The sequence below is a fragment of the Echinops telfairi genome, unplaced genomic scaffold, assembly GCF_000313985.2.
Source record: "Echinops telfairi isolate 266 unplaced genomic scaffold, ASM31398v2 ScPeMD7_26;HRSCAF=91, whole genome shotgun sequence".
NCBI lineage: Eukaryota > Metazoa > Chordata > Mammalia > Afrosoricida > Tenrecidae > Echinops > Echinops telfairi.
In genome coordinates, this window is record NW_022103923.1 from 3,968,321 (window position 1) to 3,984,795 (window position 16,475).

The 16,475-nt window shown below is 48.3% G+C and overlaps 1 pseudogene; it reads left to right on the forward strand.

The window, feature by feature from the left end:
* Positions 1–800: 800 nt before the first annotated feature.
* LOC115869449 overlaps positions 801–16,475 on the forward strand; it is a 39,867-nt pseudogene continuing 24,192 nt past the window's right edge.

The following is a 16,475-nucleotide window of genomic DNA, read 5'->3' on the forward strand; positions in this document are numbered from 1 at the left end:
TAGCCTGGGCAAGACCACCCCGCAGTGGACTAGGCATCTGGCCGAGGTGGGATGGGAGCGAGCTAAATCATTGTAGCTCCGACCTCCAAGCTCTATGCCAAGTTCTTTACCAGCCCTTCGACTTTACAGATCAAGAAACTGAGGCACAGAGAAAGATAATTTCTGTAAGACCCAATGAGGGCTACCCTCCTGGAAGTAGAATCCAAGGTCTCTGAGTCCAGGGGGGGTTACACATTGGACTATGGTGCTCTTCTTGGAATCAAAGTACAGATCAGCCTATACAACACCTAGTTGTCCCTTTCCAACACCATGTCACCCAGTAGGTTCAACTTGTACCTTTTGGACCAAGCCGAAGACTCACTGTCATGGAGTAATTTCTGACTCATTGTAACACTATAGGACCCGAGCAGAGATGACCTTGTGGGTTTCTGAGACTGTAACTCTTTATGGGAGTAGAAAGTCTTACCTTGAACTGTTTTTTGCCCCCCTGAATTTTCAGGTGACAGGAAACTTTTCTTCAAAAATAGATTTGAATATAGATTTTTACCCCTCCCCGCCAATCAGCCTGGCAGCTTTTGAACAGCTTCTATTTGTCCACACTCATCTTCTTCCCACCCTTTCGTAGGCTGCTTCTGCTCAGGGTGGAACAATCTGGAAGGAATAGTGAAGACATGGCAAGAAAGGAAGTGAGGACACCCACCCTACACGCCTCGTAGCCCCCCCCCCCAACAGGCTGCTGGTAGGAGGGGCAACAGATCTTATCTTTTAACTCAAGGGACACAGAAGTGACACCAAGAACCATGTTGCTCTCCTTACCAGCAGTCATGTACCTGGACCACGTCAGCTATTTGGAGAGCTGCTACGAATGTCTGGTTTGGTTATTTGTTCTCCTTCTGGTGGTCCAAGAGAGGATGTGATGGGAGAAACAGAAAGTCTTCCATTTAGATAGTCCACAGTCCAATAGAAAGTATTTGTATATCATATCGTTATCCCCCTCCTCCGATACTTCCCCAATCTTCTCAACCTAACCAACATATCTCTTCTATGTCACTATTCGGGCAACCAGAGATGAAGGCAAATTTCACTGAAAGGATTCGATCCACAAACCATCTGTCAAATACCTTCGAGGAGTAAGACATACCACCAAGCGTACAGTGCAGTAGGAACATGACTCTTCTCTGTTGGGCTGATTCATCGTCCCTTCACGTCTTTCCTTCCTTCTGCTCTCTCTCTCTCTTTCTCTTTCCCTCTTGCTGTCTGTCTCTTTCTCCCTGACAACTGTCTATTTTGACACGTACTCTTAAGATGATTCACCAAAAATAAAAAATTTAAAAAAAGATGATTCACCAAGAAATGAAAACCTCCCGAGGAGACTGGCTGGCCCCCAAAGTTTGTAATCAATTGTTAAGCTAACGGCTGGTGGTTCGAACTTAGTGGCTGCACGGAAGAAAGGCCTGGCAAAACTTTCCTTTGTGAAGCTGAAAGCCAAGACAGTCTCATGGGGCCAGTTATACCCTACAACACCTGGGGTCACTGTGCTCAACAGCCTCTCACAAGTACATTTTTAGTCTTGGCGATAAGCTTGGATTCGTAGCTGTTTCTGGTCTGGGGTGGCCAGCAGGACCCCATAATCTGAGCCTGCCGCCAATGCCAGATGGAAGCATCAGATGATTTCCTTGGAGGTCACAGGTCCTCACCCCATGTTTGCCTGCTTGTACTTGAGAACAGTCTGACCGGAACTCGCTGGCCCTGGGCGCAGAGGGGACAGGTGACAAGTGGTGCTGAACCAGAGGTTCACAATGCTAATTTGATTTATTATCTGTGTACAGCCTGGGGAGGAGAAAAGGCTCATAAAAGTGTTCTAGGCTGGTCATGCTGAATGTGAGCATTTATTTCTCTGCAAAGCTCCCGAATGTCCCTGCAGGAAGTCCAGTACACAGCAACCCCTGACCACACAGACAAAAGTCTCCCCACGACACAGGCCTGCTTGTATTGTTTCCAACAGTGCTGTGCTTTCCCTGGGGGAAGAGGAGGGTCACACAGCCAGCTTTCTTCCTCTTTTCTCACGCTGCAGAGGAAGTGATGTTGTAGAAACCGTGGCATTAACTTGGCCTGCAAACCACATCGCAGCCAGCGTTTGCAACAGCTCTTGCTGGGTGGCATTCCGCAGGGGTCTTCTCCCCAGACCCGAGAAACCCCAGGCTGGGGCTGAGCATAGGACTGACAGGTGGCATTAAGTGAGTGACATCATACTTGGGAGTCATTCCCTGGATTCCGAGTCCTCCTGGGGGGTGGGGGATTGTGTGGTCGAGTGTGGGGGTGGGTGGTGGATGGCTGTTCCTCACCCTTTGAACCTGCTTCCAATTAGGACTAAAGCTCCCCAAGGACTCATTGAGCACTCTTCATCTGTTCTACATTCACACGTGGAACTGAACCGACCTCACTGCCATTGAGTCAATTCTGACCACAGGACAGTGTCAAAACTGCCCCTATGGGTTTCTGAGACTGTAACTATTTTTTTTTAATAGTTTTTATTGCTATATAATTCACATAGCATACAATTCAATCGTTCAATCATATCAGGGATACTTATATAAACACCCCACTTTTAGAACTTTTTTTCCCATCGTTAAATCGCTTTTAAAATGAGTTACGTAATCACAATCAGTTCTAGTGCTTCCTTTCCCCCCTCCCAAATACATTGTTTGCTCTCCCAACTCCCTTATCGTCTCTATCTCCCCCCCACCCCCCACCCCTACCTCCCCTGAGACTGACTCTTGATGGGAATAGAAAGCCTCATCTTTCTCTCATGGAGTGGTTGGTGATTTCAAACTGCTCACCTTGCAGTTAGCAGCCCAACGAGTAAGCACTACGTCACCAGGGCTCCTTGTTTGTGGAACATCAGGTATTATTTACCCATCATGTCTCTAGCACGGTGCCAGCCTCAGTATACAAAGGAGACCTGACCCTGCCCTCTTGGAGCTTGCATTCTACTTTGCTTGGCACAGGATAGAGTCCCGCTTGTCAAGTCCTGTTGCTCTACCTCCATAAGGCGGACTTCGTGCCCTGGCTGCTGCTGCCTCACCCAATTGTCTTGATATGGGTCCTTGAGAATTCTTTGCTGAACCACTGCACCCTCCCTTGCCAGACTCATCCCTTCTGTGGGATTATGCCACCACGCTGCTCTCTGCCTTTCAGGAACAAGAAGGGGACAGAAAGGAGTTAAGGGCACCGTCTTCCAGTTGAGTCAGCTTCCTTCCAAAAAGATTCTCAGATGTCCCACCCATGCCCAAGACCTAATGAGAAAACATATCTACTTGTTTCTCATTAGCTACCTCTAGCTGTGTAACCCCAAACCAAACCAAATGCCAACTCATAGCGATCCTATAGGACAAGATAGAACTCTCCCTGTGAGTTTCCCAGACTGGAACTCTTTTTTTTTTGAATTAATCATTTTATTGGGGGCTCGGATAGCTCTTATCACAATCAATACATATATCTACTGTGTCAAACACATTTGTACATTTGTTGCCATCATCATTCTCAAAACATTTTCTTTCTACTTGAGCCCTTGGGATCAGCTTCTTATTTTTTTCCTTTTCTCCCCCACCCTCCCTCTCTCATGAACCCTTGATAATTTATAAATTTTTTTTTTATGTCTTACACTGTCTCCCTTCACCCACTTTTCTGTTGTCTGTCCCCCTGGGAGGGGGTTATAGATAGATCATTGTGATCGGGTTCTCCCTTTCTTTCCCCACCTTCCCCTTCCCTCCTGGTATCGCTACTCTCATTATTGGTCCTGAGGGGTTTATCTGTCCTAGATCCCCTGTGTTTCCAGCTCTTATCTGTACCAGTATACGTGCTCTGGTCTAGCTAGATTTGTAAGGTACAATTGGGGTCATGATAGTGTGTGTGTGGGGAAGCATTAAAGAACTAGAGCAGCGCTTCTCAACCTGTGGGTCATGACCCCTTTGGGAGTCAAACGATCCTTTCACAGGGGTCCCCTAAGACCATCAGAAAACACCTATTTCCGATGGTCTTAGAAACCGAGACACCACTCCTCTATCCGTCTCCAGGCGGGTCCGCCCACATGCAGATACGCTCACATATGAGTACGGGGTATGAAGACTGTTACCCACGCTACACCGTGCTTCAAGACAAAATTTCACTCATTTGTAATTAGAAATAAATATTTCACAATATATAATTACATATTGGTTTGTGATTAATCACTATACTTTAGTTAAGTTCATTTTGTAACAGTGAACATGCCTCCTGCATATCAGATACATTATGATTCCTAACAGTAGCAAAATTATAGTTACAAAGTAGCAAGGAAACTAATTTGATGGTTGGGGGTCACCACCACATGAGGAACCGCGTGAAAGTATCTCGTCAGAACGGTTGAGAACCACTGCTCTAGAGGGTCGCTATGAGTCGGAATTGACTCAATGGCAATGCTTGGGTTCGTTGGAAGTTTTACAGAAGCAGACCACCAGGTCTTTGAACCGCCACCCTTTCGTTTGCAGCCAAGACTCCTTTGAGTGCAGTTAGATCTGGGGTTTTCAGGTTGAGCAAACAAAAGCTCCAAGAGAAGCACTAACTTGCCCAAGATCACAGAGCCACTGAAATGACTAAAGAACAGATGTGTCTTGGAGGCAATACCTCTAGAATGTTCCTTAGAGGCAAGGATGGCAAGCCTTGGGCTCATGTACTTTGGACCTGGGGTCAGGAGAGACGGGTCCCTGGAGAAGAACGCCCTGCTTGGTAAAGTGGAGGGGCAGCGATACAAAGGAAGGCCCTCAAGGAGATGTAGTGACACTGTGGCTGCAACACGGGGCTCAAAAATAGCAACAATCGTGAGGCTGGTGCAGGAGCGGCCGGCGTTTTGTTCTGTTGTACATGAGTCAGAACTGGCGCGATGGCGCCTAAAGAGCAACAACATTAAAATGGCAATGTTTGGGACAGCAACCCAATACTATGAACTGCGAGCCCCAGCTCTTTCTTTCTTTCTTTCTTTGTTTTAAAAATCTTGGTGAGGGAACTTTTAGTTGGCCATCAGGGAAACCCGTTCTTTGTTACACAAGGACCAAACCATGATTAACTGGAAGGAGATAAGCACAAGCATACAGCCAGGCCTCCCCGGGCCAGGACATGAGGATCCAAACCCCTTCAGGGGCCCACTGGACCTTCTCTAGGGCCACAGATATTCTGCAAAAGCTCTGTCATTTCATGTGCTTGGTTTCTTTCTCTTTCTGCAGACCGACTGCCCCTGGCCTGACATACCAGACTCTACAATGGCCTTGCAGTCAGGGATGAGTACGTGATTTGGGAGGCCCGGTACAAAATAGAAAAGAGGCTCAGGCTGGCGTCAATGGTCAAGGGGTCCACGCTCAACCAAAAGTTTGATGGGTTGAATCCACCCAGAAAGGACCCTGGAAGAAAGGTCTGATGAAGTGCTTCCCCCAAATCAGCCGCTGAAAATGCTAGGAAGCACAGTTCTATCCTGATGTAGCCGGGGTGAGAATGGACTAGGCAGCAACGGATTTAGATTTTGTTTGCTTGCTTTAGAAAATTAAAAGGCAGGGTCCTGGCTAGGAGCCCTGGTGGTGTTGTGGTTACACGTCGGCGGTCACTGCAAGGTCAGTGCTTTGAAACTACCAGCTACTCCTCAGGAAGAAGACGAGGCTTTCTTCTCCTGGAAAGAGTTACAGTCTTGGAAACCCACAGAAGCAGTTCTACCCTGCCCTATAGGGTTATTATGAGTCAGAATTGACTTAATGGCAATGAGATTTTTGGTTTGGTTTCGGGCCAGGGTGAAGAAGTCACTCTCTCTGGCTCCCCCAGGCCTACTGCCCTAACCCACGGCAAACTGGGGGCAGTCAAGGGACTGCAAATTCCATGCTGGGCTGTTCCACCTGCCAAGCCTAATGGACCAAATGCACCATGACCCTGTCAGCCTGGTCCCTCCCCAGGATGGTGCAGGAGGCTGTCACCTGATTCCTTCACAGGATGCTGTGGGGAACACCAAAACTCAAGCCTTCCATGGTAGCACTCAGACTCAGGCTGGGCAAGGAAAGCATCTGAAAACCCATCTTAGGGAGGAAGTCCAACAGGCAGGGTGAACTGGCCCTATGCATGAGCCAAGCTTCCCAGTCTAGTTCATGCTCCCTGGTCCCACTGAAGTCCACTTAGAAAATACACAGTGGAAGATGCAGTGGCCCAGAGTTGCAAGAGGACCACAGCAGAGCATTAAATCCTCAGCATGGGGTATTTCTGAATGAGAACCCTGTACAACTGCATTAGTCCAAAGCCGTGAAGCTGTCCCGGTCCTAACAAACCAGCTTCCTCTCTGCCAATCACTCCTCAGTTCCCAGGAAAAAGAACTGGCCGGACTCAGCTGGGAACAGGTCCACCTGCCACTGTGGTATCAGAGAAGAGGCTGGGCTTCTAAGCCTTGGGAAGAAGATAAGGGGCAATTCCCGAGAACTAGGAACAGACTCTCAAGTCTCCGACTCAATCTTCTACCATAGCCATGAATGTGCTGGACCGCTAATCAAAAAGTGGGAAGTGCTGATCCACCCATGGACACCTCAGAAGAAAGGCCTGGTGATCCAGTTCCCCAAAATCAACCATCAAAAAGTCTATGGAGCACTGAGGGTTTGCTTGTCACACTGTCTGATGTCATACACTCTCTGTGAATCCATGCGCAGAGGTGCCTGCTGTCAAAACAGTCCAATTTGTTGCCACTGAGTAGACTGCAACTCCTTGTGACCCGGCCTTACAGAGTTGAGTATTGTGTTGCCACTGTGCCCATCCATCTCCCTGATGGTCTTCCTTTTGTTCACTGACCCTCCCCTTTGCCAAGCACGATGTCCTTCTCCAGCTACTGGTTGATGCTTCACTGTGATTCCTAGGTTTTCAGTGGTTGATGTTTCAGAAGTCGATTTCCTCTTCCTTCTTCCTACCCTTGCTTAGTCTAGAACAGTGGTTCTCAACCTTCCTAATGCCATGATCCTTTATTTAATACAGTTCCTCACGTTGTGGTGACCCCCAACCATACAATGATTTTCATTGCTACTTCATAACTGTCATTTTGCTACTGTTATGAATCGGGTGACCCCTGTGAAAGGGTTGTTCGACCCCCAAAGGGTTTGCGACCCACAGGTTGAGAACTGCTGATCTATAGGATTTCCGAGGCTGTAAATCTTGATGGGAACAGATGGCCTCATTGACAACAGTCCAGTAAATCATTGTGTGTGTGTGTGTGTGTGTGTGTGTGCATGTGCATGCGTGCGTGCAGTTCTACTCTGCCATGTAAGGTCGCCATGAGTCAAAATCAAGTCTTGGGCATTCAACAGTGACAACAAATAATACCAAGAAGATAGGCCACGATGAGGATGATCTGTCAACGCCCCCTTTGTGTTAATTGAAAGGTTTAAGACTCAAAGGCATATAGGAAATTTAGAGTGAATTGACTCTTCTCCCACTGTTGTCTCAATACTTAACTATGAATCTGGTTAACTCAAGCACGACCAAGTCGTGGGCTTGAGCACCCACCAGATTTGCTCAGCTCATTTTCATGGAGTAAGCACAGAAGTGGGGATATTGCAGATACCTATGACTACCTAATGAACAACCCCGAGATGAATTGGTTGAAAACGACCAGCATGTATCAGAGCTTAAATTGTGAACACCTGCTTTTCAGAAGGCTACGGATGATAGTGGGAGCCCAAAATCCATTCACAGGGTCCCCACATGGATTAAGCCTCTGGTGCCGCCCCTCTAACCACAGAGCAGGGATGTGGATAGCCTCGCTGTCATGCAGAGTGCAGTGCAGGGTTTTGTCTGCATTTTGTTTTCTGTAGATGAACGAACACCAGGATGGGGAGAGCTATAGAGACAGTGCCTCCATTGATGACTTCTGGGGGGAGGGGAGATTTGGGGGGAAGTGAGGTTGTGATGGCAAAGAGTACAAGAAAGAAGTAAGTATTCTCGAATTAATTGTGGAGATGATTATATAGCTCTCTTTAATATAATTGAACTATTGAATTGTAGGATATGTGAAATAGATGCCAATAAATAACTATTTAAATAAATAAAAGGACATAAAATGACCACTATGTAATTAAAACAAAAACTTCATTGCTGTTGAGTTGATGCCGACTCATAGCAACCCTAGAGGGCAGAGTGGAACTGCCCCTGTGAGTTTCTGAGACGCGGTAATTCTTTACAAGTGAAGGAAACCTCTTCTTTCTCCAGTGGAGCGGATTAAAAAATACGTACGCAAACATTTCCAACACACATTAGACTGACAGGCGAAATACCGAGAACTTTCCCCTTGAGATCAGGAACCAAACAAAAATACCTGCTATTACGCTTCTGATTTCATATTGTGCCGGAGCCCATAGCCAGTGCAATAAAGCAAGAAAAAGAAATAGAAGGCATCCAGATTGCCAAGAAAAACAACACTGCTCTTGTTTGCTGAGGGCAGGGTTATACACAGAGAACCCCCACCCCCACCCCTGCCCGTCCAATCTGACTACAGAAACTTCATACATGAACGTAGCAAGGTCACAGAAATCCACGTAGGGTTTTGTGAGGATTCAATGAGGAACGTCTACCACACACCAAACCCTTACTTGTTTACTCCTCACAACCACCTCGCTGCAGCCTGTGGCACTGGTGAGACTTCCCGTGTGACTCTCACTTCCCTGGCTTCGTGGACATTGTCCTCTGTGTGGCCTGTCCTCCTATTCTCCCTCTGGATTTCTCTCCCAGCCTTGTCTTCCCACAGTGTTGGCCATGGTCTCAAACCAGAGCTGTGTCAAGCAAAACCCCCATCATGCGCTGCAGATGGTGCATTCTGTAGTTGCCTGACGCCTGCATCATTTCTTCCCTGGACTCTCACAGATCTAGTTCTTGGCTCTACCTGACTACCTCTGCACGGAGGGTCACCAAGCCGTTCTAAAATGAGAGCCAGACCTTGTCATCTTTTCTCAGTTTCAATTCGTTCAAGGCTTCCAAACACCTTGATGAAATTCAACCCTCTTTGCATGGGATAATAAACCTCACGAGCAAGCCCTGCGCACCCCTAATGTGCCATACATGTTCTCACTCACTTCCACGCCTCTCTTAATTGGGGTATCTCCAAAAGCAGACCCTGAACCAATCATTTTGGGATACCAGAGATCAAAGAAGAATCAATGCATTCTTCTTTGGTGCTTGGGAAGGCTATGGCAAGCACCAAGGGTCAACTAACTGCACACGGAAGAAGCACGCCAGGTTGTGTGATCCAAAGATGACAATTACAACTATGGCAAAGGGAAAAGCCTCAGCGCTAACATGATGAACACCCAATCTGTAGAAGGCTGTGGAGGACAGTGGGAGCCCCAAACCGGAGCCCCAAACCCATCTGTAGAGTAGCTGGTCAGACTGAGCCGCAGGCAGGTCGGCTCTAGCCGCAGGCAAGAGTCTTGCACAGCCTGACTGAGGCAGAGAGTACAGTCATCCTGATTATGCAGCTGGATCACACTCTATACTTGGCCAATTGACCTCCTGATAGCCACAATTTGATGTGGTGCTGGGTGCAAGTATCTGTTACTTGTTCCATGACCGACATTTCGTCCCTGGCTTTTTGAATGTTGATGGGGGTCTTTTCTTTCTTACTCATTATTTGTATTTTGGTCTTTAGCTTATTATTATTTTCTCCTTACCACCGTATTTCAAGTTTGGTTTTTATTGTTTCTGTTGGGTTTCCCAGGTTGTGACTCACAGGAGGAGCGGCTGCATAGTGATGCTGCCTGATACTGGGGGTGATAGGGGACGCCAGGGTGGGGAGTGGCTGATAGGGAGGGAAAGGGGGGTTTCAGGAATGAGAAATGAAGGCGGGAGGAAGCACTAGAACTGACTGTGATTGCGCAACTCATTTAAAGATGAATTAACCATGGTGGGGGAATGTTCTAAAATTGATATGGTCATGATTACACACTTGTCCTTGATATGATTGAACGATTGAACTATTGAATTGTATGATATGTAAATTATGTGTCAATGAAACTGTTAATTAAAAAAAAAAGGCACCATGGACTGGCCAAAGAACAAACCAATCTGTCTTGGAAGCAGTACAGCTAGACTGCTCCTTGGAGGCCAGGACGGCTGCTAGACCACAAACTCTGCAGGTTGAAACCACGAGTCACTCCTTAGGAGAAAGCGCAGGCTTTCTGCTGCCCTAAACAGTCCTGGAAACCCACCTAGCAGTGCCACTCGGTCCTGCAGGGTCCCGATAGGCTTACTAGAAGTCAGCATTGGCTCGATGACAGTGAGTTTGGCCTGAGAGTCCCTGAAGAGGGACCTCCTTAGTAAAGTAGAAAGTCGGCAAAAAAGAAGACCCTTAACAAGATGAATTGGCTCAACAATTAGGAGGATCGTGTAGGACCAGGCAGCGTTTCATTCTGTGGTACAACCCAGCCTAAACATCCCCCTCGCCGAGCTCCTGTTCACCCTTCAACACGCAGCTACCTCTGTGAAGTCTTCCCTGCGTTCTCTTAAGCTGTGCTTATCCTCATTACAGCACAATGCATCCCCCCACCTGGTGACGTTCCCCCTGTCTTTCTCTCCCGGTAGACTGTAAGCAGGAAGACACGGGTGGCTCAACAGTGGACTTCTCACCTTCCATGCGAGAGACTGAGGTTCGATTCCCAGCCACTGCATCTGGTGTGTAGCTACCCACCCGTCTGTCTGCCAGGGGAGTGTGCACGGCAGTGATACTGAACTGGCTTCAGCAGAGTGTGTAGATCGAGACAGACGAGGAAGAAAGACCTAACCAGCTACTTCGGAGGCAGCCCCTGAGGCTCACAGCGGTCCAATTCGCAGCTGCTGTTGGGGAGTGCTGCAGGCTGCAGGCGGTGTTTCATTCATTGCACGGGGGCTGCCAGGAGTCCAGGACCAACTTGATGGTAATTAGCACTGCCCCCGGGAGCCCTGGGGACACAGGGGTTATGTGGGCCTGCTAACTGCAAGGTCAGCCATTCGAAACCACCAGCCGCTCCACCGGAGCAAGATGAGGTGAACTACTCTCAGAAACTCACAGCGGGCAGGTTGAGTCTGTCCTATAGGGTCGCTCTAAGTGGACACCCACTTGATGGCCGTGAGTTTAACACCACCACCACCACCACCGACAAGACTGCAAACTGCTCAGCCCAGGGACACTGTCCTATTAAAGGAACAGGGTCCTATTACTTTCTGTAACCTCTGTGTTTTGCCCAGTGCCAGATACAAGCCTAGCTAGTTCCCCCGCCAACTTCCAGCACCTAATAATGGTGAACTCACCCACCCTCCCCCTCAAGCAAGCCACTGGTCTCTCGATGGCTTTATTGCTTGTCCCCCACGAGGGCTGGAGGCGCGGAGTCGGCTAGCAGGTGCTTCCTTTCCCGTGAAGGTGTGAGCAACCATATTTTTTGAAGCAATGATCGGGACACGTGATCTGACACATGTTCCAACACATGGGCTGACAATGGGACCGAATATTTTAAATCCCCACTGCCACGGAAAAGCCAGGCTGCCTGGCTTTGGGGGCGGGGGTGAGAAAAGAGTTGGGAGCCCCCCCTCCCAATCTCAGAACGCCTGCCCATTGCAGGCAGGGGTTCCCTTGGAAAGACTGCTGTGATTCTGGGGGGCAGGAGCGGGGGTGGGGGGTGCGATGGGGGCTGGGAAGAGAGCTGATGAGAGAAGTAGATGTCAGTGCCACGGGAACTGGAGTGATCCTAGGGAGCAGGGTGGAAAAATTGGTGGCAGAAACCAGCTCTCATTAAGACCATATGCTGTATTTCTCAGCGATGGCTCTTAGAAGTCATTCCCCGCCATTTCCTTCATTTTTACTGCCTCCCCTTCAGGGGCAGGAAGAACAGCGTCCTTAGCCAGCTTTTATGGATGAGGGTATTTAGAAACAGAGAGGTTAAATGGCTCAGGCCCAGTCACAGAGTGAACCGAAGCCCCGGCCAGCCTCGAATCCACAATTCCGTCGGGAGGGCCTGTGCCGAGACCCCTCGGGGCATATTTCCTCTCTCATTTGCATAAACCATCAACATTTTTTTCCCCTCCCAAGCTTGTGCTGAGAAAGCCCCTTTTCAAACAGCGGAAACTCCCTTTGCCTTCTGTCGCCTTGAGTTTGATTTTATGAACCAAATTCTTTGACTTCAACACATCTGACTTGCTATTTTCCCTTCAGTTGAGCCCTTTTCTAAAGAGGTCGTGACCTTTGCGTACAGACGCGATGGAAACGGGTGAGCCTCAGTGAAGGAAAGTAGATGAGCGGGGGCGGTATAAAGCGGAATTGCAACTAATGCTCAAATACCATGCAGTTGATTATCAATCTTGGATCCGGGCAGGCGAACGGCAAAAAGAAGACCGGCTGCATGGCGGCTCGCTGTGTTTGAACGCCGCTGGAGCCACGGCAAGCCTCCGACTTTATGACCGGATCCAAAGGATCCCAAGCAAGCAGCTGGCCCTACCACTGAAGACCTGGGGCTTCGCATCAGCAGCATAATGACCAGCCTCGGTCTCCCTTCTTGCCCGGATCTCAGACCTTCTTCCCTCATGACCTCATCCGTCTGATGCTACATCCTGTGGTGGTTGGGTGTTGGTTGTCAAGTCAATTCTGGCTCACAGCGACCCTGTGTGACAGAGTAGACCTGCCTATGTGAACCCTGGTGGGGTAGTGGTGACACACTTGTTTGATTGGGATCCACAGGGTCAGCAGTTCAAAACCACCAGCCACTCCTCGGGAGAAGAATGGGGCTTTCTACTCCTGTAAAGTTACAGTCTTAGAAATCCACAGGGGCAGCTGTCCCCTCCCCTCCAGGGTCATTGACTCAGTGGCAGCGAGTTTAGTCTTTTTTTAAATTGAGTTTTCTAGAAGAGCGCTGGTCCAGTAGTTGATGGGCACTTAGATGGTTTCTGCACGTTGGACTGCTATAACCCCAAGGTCAGCCATTCGAAACCACTAGCCATCCCGAGAAAAATGAGTCTTTCTCTCCCTGTAAAGGTTTATTTCTTGGAAACACATGGGGGCAGGTCTCCTCTGGCCTACAGGGTCGCTCTGAGTCGGCATGGACTCAATGACAGTGAGCTTCAGGTATCAAGTTTTCTAGGTTGAAAACTTATGCATAACTTGGAAATGTTGCCGGACACTGAAGTGGTGATGAATGGAAGTGGCACATTATCAGAGATCTGGGCCACAGGCAACATTGGGTCCAGGCATCGGAACAATTGTGAGGATGCTACAGGACCACACAGTGTTTTGTCCTGTCGCGCACAGGGTCGCTATGACTCAATAGTACTTAACAACAAATCTGTATGAGAGCAGATTGCCAGATCATCCTCTTGAAGAGAGAGCTTCAGGGTGTGTTTGAGCCATTTGGGCTGCAGCTGAGTGCTTAACCACTGTACCACTAGGGTTCCTCGTCTTGAGGCTTCTGGGCACGAATCGCCCTTCTGAGAGTCCCAGAAGGGGATTAACCCTTAGTCATAAGAAAAAAAAAGATGTTGCTAACCAATAGTCCAGCCTATTGAACTTATCATTGCTAATAGCCTGTAAAGGGGGGCATTGATGGTTCAGTTGGGGAGTTCTTGCATTCCATTGGAGTTCTGCGGTCAATTCCTAGTCAAGAGACCCCATGTGAACCCTCTATCACCTGTCAGTGGTAAATCAGTTCATGAAAGCTCCTTGGATCGCAACAGTCCAATCCTTTGGTTGCGTATGCGTCCCCATGCGTGGGCCTGGACTCGGCAGCTGACAATGACAACAGCCTGTCAATACCTTGAGGGTTGGGAGTGCGTCTTATTCATTGTCCTGTCCACATGTGTTCGGTTGGGTTCTCTAGTGAAGCAAAACCAATGAGGATACTTTGCATTTGTATACAGAGAAGTATATTGAGGAATAGATTACACGTTAGTGTAAGAAGTAGGTAAGTCCAGTCTGGCTCAAGTCAAGCTTCCCCTGACTCATGGAAACTGAGGAACAGGCAGCAGGATGATAAAGCAGAAGCAGTACAGGGCCACAGGCTGGCGGATGCAGAGGTAAATGAATCCCAAGTTGGCTGAATGAATCTTCCATCAGTAGTCTGTTGTTGGCTCCTGGGATCCGCAGGCAACATAACACGAGATTGAGGAACCAGGTACAAGATTCAGCTCCAACAGAATCCAAAGAGGGTTTGACTCTGCTTGGTCTCCTTCTTATACAAAAGGCCACACCCCCAACGTGGTGCCATCAGTCTGTGACCCAATTGATAGGTTGGACTCCAGTCCTCCTACTCTTATTCAGGACTGTCTCATTGACATAATCCCTAACCATCACACCTCACAGCAATACTTAGCACAACACCTTGTATACAAACTTGTATGCGTATCAGTCAGATGGGTGAACGAAATGGTCTCTCAGTTTCAAAATCAAGATTTATTTCAGAATATAAGAAAGCCATTTATCTTATCAGTCAGAACTCTTGGTCACAAGTATGAGAAAGCCAACTAAGATTGGTTGAGGTGAAACAAAGAAAATCTTTTGGATCAAATAGCTGAGAGTGTTCTGGAGAGAGCTTCCAACATCCAAGGAATGACTCCAGGAAACAAAGCCGAAGGTATTGTGTCTCGCGCTGAGAACAAGGCAATGGAGAAAATGGCAGATTGTCAACAACCTCGGCTCTCATCCTGAAGAGTCATCTTCCAATGCAGCTTTGACACTCCTCTGTTGTAGGGTGGGAGTCTGTGTTCTGCCCTTGAATGAGGTAAGCTTGTGATTCTGGTGGAAATGATACTATGTGATTTCCCAAGTTGGGTCCTAAAAAATGATAGTTTCCATCTTGCATATGAGAACATTCTATCTGGGGGTCCCGAGCTGCTTTATAAGAGATCTGGAGCTACCCTTTTGTAAGGAAGTCCTAAGCACATGGGAAGGCCAGGTAAAGGTGTTCTGGCCAATAGCTCCAATTAAGGTTCCAACCCACCAGCCAGCATCAACCATTGGACATGAGAGTGAGGATCCTTCCAGATGATTCCAGCCTGCAGTCACAGAATCAGCCCTGGCCTTCATACACACTCCTCACAGCCACCGAGCCAATTCAGACTCATAGCGACCCCACACGACAGGGCAGAATTCTCCCTGTGAGTTTCCAAGACTGTAACTCCTTACAGGAGTAGAAAGCCTCATCTTTCTCTAGCAGAGTGGCTGGTGGTTTTGAACTGCTGACCTTGTGGTTAGCACCCCAACACATAACCACTACACCACCAGGGCTCCTGCTCAAGTCCTCCAGTCTCTAGCTATTAGGGAGCAGAGACAAGTCATCCCCTCCCCATGTGCCCAGTCAGAACTCCTGGCCAGCAGAATCTGTGAGCATAATAGCATGGTTGTTTTGTGATGCTGCAATGGAATGAAGAGCACGGGATTACATTTTTCCTTCTTCTACAGCCAATTCTGGGAAGGACCTCCAGTTGGCCGGCTCTGGGGCACACGTCTCTGCTCCTTGCGCTGATGGCTCTGTGTGGGAGGAAGCGCTGCATTCATTCCAAAGTGGGCAGCAGGATGTTATTCCCGTCTGTCCTGAAGCGCTCTACAGCTGCAGTTATTCGCCCAAGGCGGGAGGGGTGGCATCGGCAAAAAGGGCTGTGAGAATATGCTCTGGGCAGATTACAATGATAGCTACATTCCATCACTTTGACTTTATTGCTATTATTTTGGAGGTTTAAGATGCTATGGGTTTCTGTTATGGGTGATGAAAGCATTAGGAAACAAATCGTGGTGATGGTTGTGGATGTGCACATAACATGTGGATATGGCAAATGTTCTATTATATAGACTGTGTTAGGCAGGGTTCTCTAGAGAAACGAAACCAGGACACTTATGATTTTATATATCTCTATCTATCTATCTATCTATCTATCTATCTATCTATCTATCTAATCTATCTGAGGATAGGTCTATACAGCAAGAAGGAATATAACAGTTATTCAGTCCACACAGCAGTACAGAGGGTTCAGTTAAACTCACTTCCATGGAACAGTTAATATACTAGAAGTCCTTCAACGCACATGGGCTGCCAGGTCCAAAGTCAAGGAAGCAGACAGCAGAGCCCTCCCTGGGGGAAGGCAAGCAGAGTTTTCCCATAGGCAGCGGGCAGCAGGGTGGGTCACCAACAGTCAGTAGCTCGGGAGCTTAGCGAAACAGGCCCATATGGGATATTGAACTCAAGCAATGCAAGATAACAGAATCCACCAGCCTCAAACTCAAGCGATGTACCCACCAGCAGCGTGGCGAAGCAGGTCTCGAAGGAACCTCAAGCTCTAGCAACAGGATCCACAGGTTGGCCTGGCCCACAGATAGTGTAGCTCACAGGTTGAGGCAGAGAAGTAGCACCAGCAGCAGCACTCAAGCTCCAGCATGCTCCGATCACCTGAGAGCAAGAGAGAGGGGGCCAGGCCTT